A 15000-nucleotide genomic window follows, 5' to 3' on the forward strand; every position below is an offset into this window, starting at 1 on the left:
TTCATTCCTGTCCACAATGAAATATGCCGCTACTAAGGTCTATACGGGCAGCACGGGGCTAGTTGTCACACAGGGACTCAGATATCTATGAGGTTTTCACTCACAAAGTTGTTTTCTGACAGTGGTTTTATATGTTTAAAATTGGATATTTATTGTGAAGTCTGTCCTCTAAATAAAATTCAGCATCATCATATTGTAAAAGTGGATACACAATACAATCGCACTGACATTTATTAAAATCATGCTTCATAATTTGTGACAATGTAATCCCTCAGTGTGTGTGTGTGTGTGTGTGTGTGTTTTCTTTTAGGATTATAACTACCAGTTCCTTCCTGGGATCCCCCATAAAAGAAAATATATTGTTCAAGTAAATAATTATCAATTCATTTATATGAAACTATAGTATGGTATGAAGTAATTTAGTTTGATAAATGAGAGTATTTTCTTATTTTCTCCAAGTGGTGGACACTGAAGCGCATGTTTGACACAGAAACACCAGAGTAACACTCATATAAATGAGATAAGGTGCTCTTTATTCATGCGCTCTGACAGCTGTCAATAAACTCTTCAGTGATGTTTGCACATTATACGAGCGTCTGATGATTAAAATGATTGCTTCACAAGTGGACTAAAGCGGCGCTATCTGCCACGCTCTCGATTAAAGAGCTGATAGATTACAGTATTGATCGACTCACCTGACCCCAAACCTTCATATGAATGGTCTTATTGAGGCCGAGATGAGCGGGCGATGTCTATCTGACACTTCGCAGTGTTTGTGGGCCGACAGACAGAACGAGCCCGAGGAAAATAAGAAAGCGGGAAAAAGGGGAAGCTGAGTGTTTAATTTGCTTTATCAGCTGGGCGAACAGCTGGAGGATACATTAATTAACAGATTGCGATCAGGACTGCGGGCCCTTGACAATGTGAAGAGGGATCAATAAGGGCCTGGGAATGGAGGTGGCGGGATGAACGGGAGCAGCCGGAGAACAGGTCAAACATCTGCAGGTGCTCCTGGCCTCCCTTCATAAACACAACACGTGAAATACTTCAGCGATCCAGGACTCGGTTCACACACTCCCTTCATAAACACAACACGTGAAATACTTCAGCGATCCAGGACTCGGTTCACACACTCCCTTCATAAACACAACACGTGAAATACTTCAGCGATCCAAGACTCGGTTCACACACACTTCATAAACACAACACGTGAAATACTTCAGCGATCCAGGACTCGGTTCACACACTCCCTTCATAAACACAACACGTGAAATACTTCAGCGATCCAGGACTCGGTTCACACACACTTCATAAACACAACACGTGAAATACTTCAGCGATCCAGGACTCGGTTCACACACTCGCTTCATAAACACAACACGTGAAATACTTCAGCGATCCAGGACTCGGTTCACACACACACTTCATAAACACAACACGTGAAATACTTCAGCGATCCAGGACTCGGTTCACACACTCGCTTCATAAACACAACACGTGAAATACTTCAGCGATTCAGGACTCGGTTCACACACTCCCTTCATAAACACAACACGTGAAATACTTCAGCGATCCAGGACTCGGTTCACACACACTTCATAAACACAACACGTGAAATACTTCAGCGATCCAGGACTCGGTTCACACACACTTCATAAACACAACACGTGAAATACTTCAGCGATCCAGGACTCGGTTCACACACACTTCATAAACACAACACGTGAAATACTTCAGCGATCCAGGACTCGGTTCACACACACTTCATAAACACAACACGTGAAATACTTCAGCGATCCAGGACTCGGTTCACACACACTTCATAAACACAACAAGTGAAATACTTCAGCAATCCAGGACTCGGTTCACACACACTTCATAAACACAACACGTGAAATACTTCAGCGATCCAGGACTCGGTTCACACACACTTCATAAACACAACACGTGAAATACTTCAGCGATCCAGGACTCGGTTCACGGCTCACAGATTCACATGCACAGCGCATTGATTCAACAGAGAATAAACATTCTGGCAAGGTTCTCTCAAAGTTATGGACAAACGTTGGTCTAGTAACGTTAATAGAATGCTTGTTCAAAATTATCTGTTCTTTAATAATGTTCTCAAAACATTAGCACAAAAACGTTATTTAAACATCGTTCATGGAGCTTTTTTCTGAAACATTTTAGTTGGATGTTCGTCAAGCGGCAACATTCTAATCTGAAAAATGAAGCCTACCCGGAAGTGCGAAAAACTGCAATACATCGAAAATCCGCTAGGGGCAGGTCCCAAAAGGGAGCAAATGTCCATAGCCCCCATGTTAAAATGTCCGTTTTCACAGCATAAATTCATGTTTTTACAGGTTGGTCCCATGGACTTTTATTGTATTTTTCGATAGGTTCCGAGTGCCTGACAACTGTGAGGGGGGTGAATTTTTTTCTAACTCGTTAGTTTAGATCATATTTAGATATAAAATGTATGACAAATAAGGGCGTGATTGACAGCTTGATTGACAGCTGATAACGAGCATAGGCTGCGCCAAGGAGAATGACAACATAAGAAGCGCCATTTTTTAATATACAGTTGAAATATAATACTACTGTTTTTGTATCATGAAATGTAGTTTTAAGAGTTTTTCAGGTGAGAATGTAGTTGTTTAAAGCTCAAATCTGTGGTTTATTTATAAAGATTTATGAAAATTTTATCCAGGTTGTGAGATCCAGCGATGACCGGGCGCTCGGCGTCATGTACCCCGCCTGGAGCAGCCTTTCCTCGGCTAGTCGTTCTGATGTTTGCCGCTGACTCTGGCGTCTCTGTAGTGGTTAAACATGAGATATAATTCGTCTTGTCTATATCTAACGGGCGATTTTTGGTCTCGTGAATCTATAATTTGTTCCCTGGCCAATCGTTTTGGCTGAGGGGAAGTTTCATAACTTTATAAGCTATTTAACTTTACCGTTGTATGGTTAGACTAGAGCGCTGACTTTGTATGTTTGACTGAATTGTTTGCTTTATTTGTATAGCTTCTTGTACCTTTTACTTATATTTTTATAATGGCTAATATTGATAAAACTGAAACTGGGTTGAGTTTTGTCATTTTAATACAACGAAGATGATCTGTAATGTTGTTTACTGCAACATCTGTTGTTTAGTACAAATGCACATATTGCCTGGACCATATTAAAATGTTTAATATTTTTATATTATATTTAAACGAAAAGAGGCAGGTTTGTGTTTTATATTTCGTTTTGTTATAAATAGGCAAACGTTATATGCAGTGAATATAATCAATATGCGTTGCCTGAACCACATTTGTGTGGCTATAATGTTTAAGATTTCTTTAAATGAAAACGAAAAGAGTTAGTATGGTGTTTTATAACATATTTTGTTGCCTAAAATATACATACAGAGATAACCGGAGTAGCAGAGCGAGCTGAGTGACGCGCGCTGTTCTGTACTTGGAATAACCGGACTCGCGTCCTTTACCCATATATGGATTGGCCAGAAGGTGGGCGGGGTTAGGATTTCCCAAGATTTTCCAAGATGGCGCTGCCCATACCCCCCATAAACGGCTTCAAAACCGTTCTTCAGAAAGTCTATGGGTGACGTCACAGACGCTTTGTCCATATTTTTTACAGTCTATGATGTTCGTCTAACGTTTTTTAAATGTTACTTGTTTCAGAACGTTCGAATGTAACATTCCAATAATGTTGGAAGGATGATAAAACGGAATGTTCCCTAAACGTTCACTTATAATTCACTCACCAATAATTTTATTTTATTTTTTTATTTAAAAAACTGGACTTTAAACGGAATAATGAGAAATAACGTTTCCATAACTTAATGGGAATGTTAACGAAACGTTCTTAGATTGTATTTGAAGAGTTCAGATACAAAAGCTCTATATTTCGTATATTTAAGTTCAGTAATTTCACTTAAATGGCAATGAAAATTACCTATTAATTGCCATTTAAGTGAAATTACTGAACTTAAATAAACAAGCTTGATAAAAATGATCATTCTAGAAGAAAATTTCAGATGGCACTTAGAGGCTTTTGCATCTGAACTCTTCATTGGTTAGAGCATGAATGATCACAGTTTTCTTTTCACTTGAGTGTCTTTGACAGCACTGGCTTTGCTTATAGTTGACATGAAACACTTCACTCCTCATAATACATACATATCTCTGAGTCACTAAGGAAATTCAATATGAAGGAAAGGTGGGACTTGATTTCATTCATGAAGAAAACTATGATCTTTACAACGAAACCGAATCAACACTGAACTGACTTCAGCTGAAAATAAGTGATTTTTCTTTTAGAGCAGAACTGAACTCTGTTTGCATCACTGATCATTATTTTGCTGTTTATTACTGTGAAGCCGCGACAATACTGTCATTTTTCAGCTCACTTCAGTTCAGTTTAGTAACAGTGTCAATGTTGCAAAGTTAGTGTCATATAACGAAAATACATTCTTACGTTTTGCTAACATTCCCATTAAGTTCCCAGAAAATGTTATTTCTGAATGTTCAAAGCGTCCATTTTTTTCAAATGTTTTAAAAGCGCTCTTTCTTGATTAGTTAAAGTGATAATGTTACTGAATATTAATGGTCTTTTAAACCCCAAAATGTAAAACAATTGATTTAATAGTGATGCATTTGATCATTTTGCTGCTGTTGAGGTTTTATAAAAGCTTTGCATTGTTCACAAGAATAGCTCTTACACATGGCTTATCTTCAAAGGAGACGGAGCAAGTCTTTACATTTTGACAGAAGATTATGACAATCAGCTTTTAATTCTAAACAATAAGACTAGGATTAGGTGAGGAAACAATTATCCATGAGTGTAGAAGTCAAAGTCTTGATAATGTTTGTTAGTCTCAGAATCAGTGCCGTTCAGACGTTGTTTCTCATGTCCGTTTACACATGCTGAAGTGTTTCAGAGATCTCTCGGTGGAAAAACAGCTGCCACTGTGATCTATCTTAAGCACTAGTAAAAAATGTAATCAGTTTTTAGCTTGTTTTTATGCAGCCCTATAAAGTTCATTGCTGGAAACATCTTCTGTGACAAAGAAAAGCTCGGCCGTCGCCCCGTGAAATATTTCACGCTCGCTAAATCAAAGACCTCAATTCTGTAAAAAGGCAAAAGCAGAAACCTTTGCAAAAAGGCTTTTTATGAGTCCGGCAGGCTTTTTACAAACAAAATAACCATAAAAAATGACAAGTTTTAATCTGCCTGTATTCACAAGCCTATCTCTGAGATGTGTCGCTGTCAGTTTATGGCTGCGCTCTCCTCCTCCTCCTCAACTGATGGTTTGTTGGTGGAGTTTGTGTGAGTTTCACTGTCAATCAACGCCGTCTCTCGAAAGCAAACCCTTCAGCCCATGTCACATGATGCTGACAATAACAATACATCGCTCTTAAAGGGATAGTTCACCCAAAAATGAAATTTTTTTTCATCATTTACTCACCCTCAAGTTGTTTCAAACCTGTATGAATTTCTTTTTTTAACACAAAAGAAGATATTTCGAAAAATGTCTGTAACCAAACAGTTGATGGACCCCATTGACTTCCATAGTAGGAAAAAAAATACTATGGAAGTCAATGGGGTCCATCAACTGTTTGGTTACAGACATTTTTAAAAATATCTTCTTTTGTGTTCAGCAGAAAAAATAAATTCATACAGGTTTGAAACAATTTGAGGGTGAGTAAATGATGACAGAATTTTCATTTTTGGGTGAACTATCCCTTTAAGACCTTTGCATTACGCACATATGTTGTGTCAAACTATATTCGATGAGAGTAAAGCATCGTGTTCTCGGGTCATATGACGAAAAAGCACTTCTTTTAATGCCCACATCCACAAGCGTGTAGATATGAAAGTGATATTCTTTTAAAATCAAAGCACACAAACTTGAATTACACAGATACGCATCCGTGGACGGTTTATGCATTATTAATACATCAGTCCCGCAGCGTCATTTCATCAGCGTTATATCAGGAGTGAGATCAGAAATCACTGCACACGTTCAGTCTGTCCTGTGCGTCCTCTTTTCATCTCCACATTCAGTCTGGTTTGTTTTAATTAAGACAGAACACTAAATACTTCAACCAACAGATTAATAACAGCACATTTAGACAATTGCTCTGTATTTCAAGTTTTCTAAAATGTTGTGTAAATATGCAAATGAGGCATCTAATTAAAATCCACACTAATTTGCATACGTTTTCAGAACAGAAATCCAGGTATAAAATTCTTGTTTGATTTTGTTGACATATTAGAGGTAAAGGGGATTTTGTATTTTGAAGTGAATATGCCTTTAAAGATATGCATTGTAATCGGGTTAATAAATTAATAACGTAAACAAGGTTTGTCTAGAAATGTAATGTTTGTCTCACTATAAAAGCCACAGAAGTCGATGGACAGTCTCCACTGTGATCAAATCAAACGTGTGTTTGTGAGATTCCTCTACATTTCGCATGACATCATCAGCTGGGACCCAATCAATACATGTCTGCTCATAAATTACGCCGCTCCATAAATAATTCCTCACGTGCCTTGAGCTCATGCGTCTCTCTCGCCTCGTCTCAGGCCAAAATACACATTCAAATAAAACTCATTCAGCAGATTTCACCCGATACAACCCGATACAACCACTATCATATCAGCCAGAGAAACACAAGACGATCCTTTTACAGTCTTATTAGGTTTGTACAAAATTTGACACATATCAGATCTCCATAATTTCACAGATCTGCTCAGTCGGAGGCAGGAAAGACATGCAACATACAGCAAACTTGAAGCCAATATCAATCAGATTTCTTAATTTGTGCTCTAATTGTAAAAGAATCATCAGTGAATGTTATGAATGAATAATTGTTACGTTATTCTAAAGATAAAATGTTCGTCTTTATAATATTTCTGTTCCGAAATAGATAAACATCAATCTGGCAACGTTTTATGACGTTAGTTGTACGTATTCCCTAGTGAAAAATAAATATACTAAAATGTATTTGAAGTACATTTATTTTATGCTAAGTATACTACAAATAGATTTACATATTGATGTATTTAATAAAAAATACCCTGTAATTGTACTTTTAATACACTAAATTGAAAGTCTGCTAAATTGGAACAATTCATTTAGTACATGTACTTTGAAATAGTGCTGAAGTTCAACTAAAGATAAACTTAAGTATATTTGATTGTGCTAAAGTGGAACTATTGCAAGAATACTTTAGGTACACTTTAAATATCTTGCTTTTAAAGACTGATATTATACAGAGATCATACTATCCTTACTAATAGTGATATTACACACACTTCAGGCTTAATATTAAGAAATGTGCATTGTGCAATAAAGAAGCACTCCAAATAAAGTTTAATTATATTTATATCAGTAAGTCTCAAGCGATATGTTAGTAAATATGTTAATGGATGTGTAGTATACCTAGTGTGAAATAAATGTATTTTAAATACATTTTGGTACAGTTTTTTTTTTTCACTAGGGTTGCACTAGTTCTGACGCTAAAAAGTTAATGCTCTATCACGTTTTAAAATGTAGCAGATTATGTTAAAAAAAAAGGAAACATGAGATTAAAACACATTTGCTGAAGCAACCATGTAATTCTAGCCTGATTCTGGTAGTTTTTATCATGACTTGCATTACAAGTGCAGTTCAGTACCAGGTGAGCGAACGAGCGAGTTTTCTCTGTCAGATTAGCCAAACACATGGAGCTGTTTGTGTTAAAAGTTAAAATTTGTTTACAAGTTATGCACTATAATAAAAGTGTTTTGAGGTCATAATATAGTATTGTGAAAGGAACTGTGCAAAAAAAGGTCTTAATCTGCATCTGTAAACATAGTTTGTGTGAAAAGGAATACAATTCCTTACATAGTGTTAATTTCAGCTGGAAACTGCAGTGAATTTCACCAAACAAGCCTATTTTGTCAATTGTGTAAGTAAAATGGCTTCTGAGTGCCGTTTCATGTTGATTTAAATGGAGATCTATCGATACTTTACTAGCGATGAGCGTCCCATCAGAACCCAGAGCAGGGCTAGAGCTCGTTTAGTCAATGAAGCGTGAACTGTATGACGTTTGCTTCTGTTAAATACAGTAATACCCTTGTCTTAATCTGCATCCCGTGACCTTGTGACCGGCCCGCACCGCTGCGTACTCGTCCCCAGAGACGCCGGGCCTGACATGAGCCCTTCAGCTTGATGACAGCGTTAATCAGTCACGTAATTACACATCATTTATTTCCACTGCTAAACTGATTCTATAGTTCACGAGTGGCCGTGTAGTATTGACGGATCTGACCCCGCAACACAGCTTCCTCGAGGGATCGACTCCACGTGTCTTTAACTGTGGATGATAACTGTAACGGACAAATCAACAGAACGGAGCCATGCAAAAGTGAACATTACATTTCAGAAGTGCATTTTAGGAAAATGACGCAACAGGATATCTATGATACGAGTTTGCGTGTTCATGTCCTGTCCAGTGCGCTCATGTTTTTACTCGTGTCTGACCTCGACGGACTGAACAGAACAAGTGAACGGGAGAGGATCACTACATTGAAGAAGGCGGAGCCTCACAGCCCCACCCACCTATTACATCATCACCGCAGACCAATGGGAGTTCAGAGGTGTTCAACCAGCCGGAGAGTTCACTTTGGCTTCGTCTACATTAATCCGGATACATTTGAAAACGGCGTTTTCATTTAAAAGCGCTCTCCGTCCACACTGGCGTTTCAGTGCGGATGAGAAACTTTTGAAAACGCCCGAAAACTCAAAATTCACCTTTACAGTGCATGAGTAAACCCTCACAAAAGCTCACTGAGATGATACAGAAGGATAAATAAATAATAAAGTTATGGCGTAATTCTTCTGGCGAGATCATTTTGTTTAGCCAAATATCTCCTCATTCCCTGAAGCGTCCAGGTCTCTCTCACTCAGCATTACATGTTTGGTGTAAAACGCTAAAACTGCTCTCATGTTCAGCAAATGCGAGTGAATCCTGTCATCTTTGCAGGACTGTGATATGAAGAGTGAGCAAAGTAACATATTTCAGCAACTGTGTGAAAGTGAACAGCTCATAACAGGCACAATACCGCTATAAACATCAATATCTATTGGTACAATATGTGTCACATGACTAAACTTATGTCATCGTTTTTAAATACCTCTGTTCTGACAGTCCACACTACAACACGAAACAGCGTTTTCAAATTTGTCCACTTTGGAGAGCGTTTTCAGAAAACTTAGTTTTCATTAATAAAAACGCCGTCTCAGTGTGAACGGAAGGACAAAACGGAGAGAAAAAGATGCATTTTTTTCCAAACGAAAACGTATTAGTGCGGACGAGGCCTTTGATGAGCTGTTTTGAACTCGCGAAACAAACTCCAAGCGAAATACACTTTGGCCTGATTTCACTCTAAATTACGTCACACCAGTTTCAGTTTCACTTGAAGTATATCGGGGTCTCTACAAGCTAAAATATCTGTGCGAGTGAACATGACTGCATCATCTCTGCTCACACACTGGCAGTCGACACACGCTGGACCGCTAATGGCATGTTGACGATTACTTGACGACTTTCCCGGGCAAGTAGTCGACTAAGTAGCAAGCGCTAGAGCCAAGACTCCTGTCCTCTGCGGCAGACACCCCTCACGCACCTCTCCCATCCCACGCATGGCTGGCCAACGGGTCGGGTCCGGGCTTTGATTGCCACATCCATCACGATGGAGCCCGTCAATGGTTAAATTGAATATACTAAGGCCTGTCGGTCGGTGTCTATATTTAATAAAGGCCGCTGATGAGGTGCTGATTTATCGGCCGGCAGTATTCACACTCCATTACAAGGAGATTACACAGCCCGAGCTGGATCAGCCTCGCCAACACAGCAAGGAGATTTCACCGTTTAATGACAACGAGAAAACAGCAAACCCAAGCCAGGGGAGGAGAGAGAGGGAGACGGGCGGATCCAAGAGGAATCGGTGTGTGTTCGAGGGGAATTATCCGCCGTCATCAGGGGTTACCGGGATAACTGCACATGCGTTACCAAAGCAGTTTAATGCAGGTGCGCATGACTGATCATGAAAACTGTCCAAATATCCAAATCAGTATGGCTGGTGGAGGTGGAAAGCCAAATTCCAGCGAAATTTTGTGTGCAAAAATGGGTGTATTATCTATAGTCAATAGGGTAGCGATGTATGAAGTGCATCTCACACACTGCCCAGCAAGCAATTTTGCGTTTAAAGACGTCCAAAAACAGCCCTGACGTCTAGGCTAAAACAAGACAAAATTTGGGCTGTCAATGAAAATTGAATAGACGTCTAGCCATCGCCGCAAGAATAGACTGGTCATCAATTAGATAACATGTCAATGAAAATGAAACCAAACACCTTGTAATCACTGTTGACTTTGCTTACATGATGGAATATCAAAGATCTCGCAAGTTATTTTGGCTGACATGTAACCAAATTCAAGGTTATTTTGGCTAGACGTGGGTTTCTCATAGCCGGATTATATCGGGTCTGTAGTTACCCAAGACTGTGAAATGATGGCTATTGCTTGCTGGGAAATTACTTTCAAACCAAGCAGCTGTCTGACGGTCAACGCAGGGAATTTGCTTGACCAACTTGAACCCCTGCGAAATTTGCATGAGGAAATGTTTTCACCCAGATCACAGATTGAAATGACTGGATTTTGGGGGGGTATTACTAAGCAGTGTTTTCTTTTCTTTTTGGGGGGGTTTTAGTTGTTTAAGATAAACTGGAGAACTCTTTCACTTCCTGTAAACTGTAACATCCTTGATTCTCCAATAAAAAGATTTACAAAAAAAGAAAAAAAAAGAAATGGCTGGATTTGTCCGTACGTTTACTGTGGGCTGTGCATGATAGCTGGAGCAAATCCTCAGAAGTGACTGATACTGCAGTCATTTCAACAGGAATCCACACCATTGGGATTTTCTTGTGAGGATGACATATATTTCGGGTTCAACACGTGGATTTGACGAGGAGACCAACAGAAAGCTGCTTGGTTTCTGTGTGAGCTGTACTTCATACATTTCTACACTATTGACAAGAGACAATGGACCGTTTTTGCTTGCGAAATGTCACTGAAATGTCACAAGTGTGACCGCACCTTTAGGATTTAGAAAAACTGAGGTATTTTAAAAGCAACGTAATAATGCCTTTCTTTCACAAGTGACTTTACTTTCTTTATTTACTACTTTTACTAAAATTTCATAGACATGTTGCTAATTTGACCGATTTGGCCAAAAGGTGATACTGAATGTAACATGTAATGACCAAACGGCAACCTTCCGATCTCTCTCTCGAAACCAACACGGAAGTGACTTAAACTGCAATTCATCGTCTGGCCTCTAGAGACAGGCTTCAAAAGAGAGTCAATCCCTTAGACCCCCATGTTAAAATGCCCAACTTTACATCAGAAAAAAACATGTTTACAGCCTGGAGCAAAAAGTGGTTTTGGTCTATACAGCAAATTTTGCCCTTCATGACGACTGTGAGGAGGGTGATTTTTTTTATAACTCAAACGTTTAAATGATATTAAGCCTTAAAGTTCTGCATAATTAAGGGCGTGGCCACTTGAGTGACAGGTGGATTGCCGCTGCTGTCACTACTAGCAGTTTGTCTGCTGTCTGTTAGCGTCACGTCACCTCAGCTAATCCGCCTCGCTGCACATATTCGGTTATCCGGGAGAGACGCTGTCAAGATGGCGACTGACGGCTCCGCCCACTTTGGGCTTCAAAAATGCTCTTCAGAAAACTAGTCCATTGTTTTATACAGTCTATGGTAATGATGCTTTATTTTGCAAGTGTCTTAGTTATGTGTGAGCTGTTCTTCATACATCGATGGACTATTGAGACAACAGGCAATCGAAAATGTCTCTAATATTTCACTAATGTAACCGCAAATATTGGATTTGGCCAAAAAGGAGGCATTGTCAAGTCAAGTCACCTTCATTTATTCAGCGCTTTTAACAATATGAGTTGTTTCAAAGCAGCTTTACAGTGATAACAGGAGATTACAGTAACAGAGATTGTTTTGGCTTTACAGCAGCTCTAGAATAAAGTTATTGTCCAGCTAAAGCTAGTTTTGAGTGATTCAATTCCGTTGCGAAGATCATTAGTTATTAACTTATGACACTGTTCTAACAGAAAACCTAAATTGTAAAAGGCAACTTAATTTAGCCAGTGCCTTTGCTTCAGGAGCGCGTCTGTGATGCCTTCAAATGCTGCCTATGTAGGCGACACCTGTGTATTAGGACACAGCCTATTATTTCATCACGCTCTTGTTCAAACAGAATAACACTTGAGAGCACAGTCACTGTCATGCCACGTGAACTCCCACAGGTTGGGAAACAATCCGACACATTCTCACCGCAGAATTCCCAACTGGAAGAATCTGGCCCCGGGAGTCAGGGGTCCGGAGCTGGGAGATCACCAGCTGTCTAATGTGACGGGGCAATGGAGTCGACCAGCGGAGGAATGCAAAGCTTTATTTAAAAACCATGTGGGTTTTTGTAACTCGTTGAGTCACAGTCTGACTAGCATGTAGCTGGTTAGCATATCTGTGAAGTGTGAGCGGAGGGAAACTCCAGGACTGAAAGGCGATCCGGCCGAGAACAAGAAGCTAGTGTATGTGTGTCAAAGGTCGTTAGCACCTTAGCCGGGAAAAAAGCCCTCTGTCAACATGACCCACACATCAGCTTTAATGAGACGCCACTCACACTATTTCCAGAGCCTGCTCTCAGCACGAGCCAAGCGGAGCCGGACCCTCGGATCAGGGATTAATGAACAGTTAATCAGCGGACGATTGGATAGGCCTGAGCGTACGAGGAGGCGTTAACTGCGTTTACTGACAGATGAGACGGTGTGTGTGAGCGCAGTGTCCTGAAGCGCTCTATAAAGAGCTTTACTGGGACACATAAACACGAGTGCGCTCCGGACAGGTGTGTGTGCGGGACCCGGGGCGGCCGGAGGCCACTGTGTGTGACGTCTGTACACTCAAAATATTTATGAAAATCCAATTTATCCTCATAGATAAAATCAAGTTGCATCCCACACTTTACTAGGGACTGTGGATGTAAATTAGCAATGTTGCTATAATGCAGCTTGTTTACATTTTCTATTTTACACTAATGTTCCTTCCTTTGGTTCAGATTCAAGGCAATGTGAAAGATAGTCAGTGGTCTAACTCAGTCGAATAACAGTAGCATTTTAGTGCTGTAAAAAAATAATAAAAAAACTATAAGTAAAGCCACATTAGTGCATGTTTCTCCATCACTGACTAATGATGTTAAAGTTTTAAATGGCTTTTGTGCAATATTGTTTTGTTTTATACAGTAAATACTGCTGAACGATATGGGTTTATTTAACAGCCGATATATAATGCAATGTAATGACAGAAAATACTGTCATTACTGAATTGATTAATTCAAATTGTATTAAAGCAGAATATGTGCGCAACCTGCTGCATTATATTTTGTCAATAATACTTTGTCAATAAGACAAAACAATGCAAAGAAAACAAACAACATATGTGAGTGTGTGTGTGTGAGTGTGTGAGTGTGTGTGCACGTGTGTGTGTGTGTGTGTCTGAGCATGTGTGTGAGTGTGTGTGTGCATGTTGGTGTGTGTGTGAGCGTGTGAGTGTGTGTGAGAGTGTGGGTGTGTGCATGTGTGAGTGTGTGTGTGTGTGTGTGTGTGTGTGTTGCAGAGCTGTTTGAGGAGACTGTGTTTTTGGGTCAGTAGTGATCCAGTCGGCTGTAAGCGCCTTGCTGAAATGCTCTCTGTGCTGAGGCAGCACTGCTGTGTGTGTGAGTGAGTGAGTGAGTGTGTGTGTGCGTGTGTGTGTGATTAAGACGGTCAACATCCTCCTAATCTCCTTACTAGATAGCACTTCACCCAGCTAATGATTACCATCTTCCCCAAAACCACAGACGCACTGCACACCGCAGCTTCGTTCCCTTCCTCCTCTAACGTCTGTGGAACTGCAGCTGACCGGACGACTTATAATCACACACGTTTATATCCAGTTCTCTACGGTAGATGCAGATCATGATGGCCATTACATTCGTAGCTCCACTAATGCACACAGAAGCATGCTTTATATCTGAGGTATCGTGAGAGTGAATCGGCAGGCGTGTCAGTGGTCGTGTTTCCAGTAACCGATGTTATGCGACTAAAACATACTTTTTTCCTCTCGCGATAAATCTTTCCAACAACCATGGCGACAGATGTTGGTAGGTTTACGTGTATCTCAGCCCCCGCACTAGCTATTATTATTACTGGAAGGAGACGTATGTGTGTTATCCAAGCATTAATGTCAAGGAAAGTCCCTTATACTGAGAGCGGCACATATGAGGAGTTTCTGGGTGTTTCGCCCTCATATCTGCTTCAAGCTCTTGATTGTGCCGTTTCTTTGTGGTTTAGAATCCAGTATTCCTGTAATTATTTTGTCTTTTATGAGTTCATTGAAGAAATCTGTCTGGTCTTCTGTCCAAACACACCGCGTCATCTACGTCAGCTGACCTGTAAATGCACAAAAACTGTTTCCATTGGAGTTTTGCGAAATATTCCTTTTTCGAACTGCCTGAAAAACCTCCTCATGCGAGCGCAAAAACGTTTTTGCGATATATGGGAGTTTTTGCGAAATTGCTGTGTTTCCATTGGGCGTATTTTCAATTCGCAATTTCAATTTGCATATTTTGAAGGGTAATGTAAACACGGCTATAGATCCATTCATATAAACCCCTCCGCCCGTTTACTACTGGCCTCAGTCCAGAAAGTTAGTAAAGACATCGTACAATAGTCCATGTGAGTCCAGAGCTTCACATGTAATGTCATGAAGCGACGAGTATTTTTTAGTAACTAAAATAACGACTTTATTTAACAATCACTTTTCTTCTGTGTCAGATCTCCAACGCTATTCGCGTAGGAAACAGAACTAGTAGCTCACACAGCTGGC

At 39.9% G+C, this 15000-nt stretch overlaps 1 protein-coding gene across 1 annotated transcript in view; it reads right to left on the reverse strand.

Annotated features, from left to right (window-relative positions):
• The window catches only part of esrrb (estrogen-related receptor beta), an 84870-nt gene that overhangs the window by 7128 nt on the left and 62742 nt on the right, over window positions 1–15000 (reverse strand). The gene's annotated exons all lie outside the window — the stretch shown is intronic.

This window comes from Abramis brama, assembly GCF_963993115.1.
Source record: "Abramis brama genome assembly, chromosome: 21".
NCBI lineage: Eukaryota > Metazoa > Chordata > Actinopteri > Cypriniformes > Leuciscidae > Abramis > Abramis brama.